Genomic DNA, 275 nt, shown 5'->3' on the forward strand with positions numbered 1-275 from the left:
AGCGCCGGAGCGCGCCGGGGCCGCGGGGCGCCGCCGGCGTTTCGCAAGCCCCGGGGAAACGGCCTGTGCCGAGCTGGCCGCGGCAGCAGCCGCAAGTTTCCATTCCTGCGAAAATGGAGAGGGCTGCCACCGTCCAAGCATCTGGGCTCGTTATGATGGGAGAAGAATGCCAAATATTTTTCTTCCTTATCCGCTACCAGCCGTTCAAATCCACCCCTGATCAAACCCATATTCGTCGCTCGGGACGTGCCGGCGGCTCCGCGCGCCACGGCGCC

The sequence above is a fragment of the Rhea americana genome, unplaced genomic scaffold (genome assembly GCF_003343005.1).
Source record: "Rhea americana isolate MKP2758 unplaced genomic scaffold, rheAme1 scaffold_568, whole genome shotgun sequence".
Taxonomy (NCBI): domain Eukaryota; kingdom Metazoa; phylum Chordata; class Aves; order Rheiformes; family Rheidae; genus Rhea; species Rhea americana.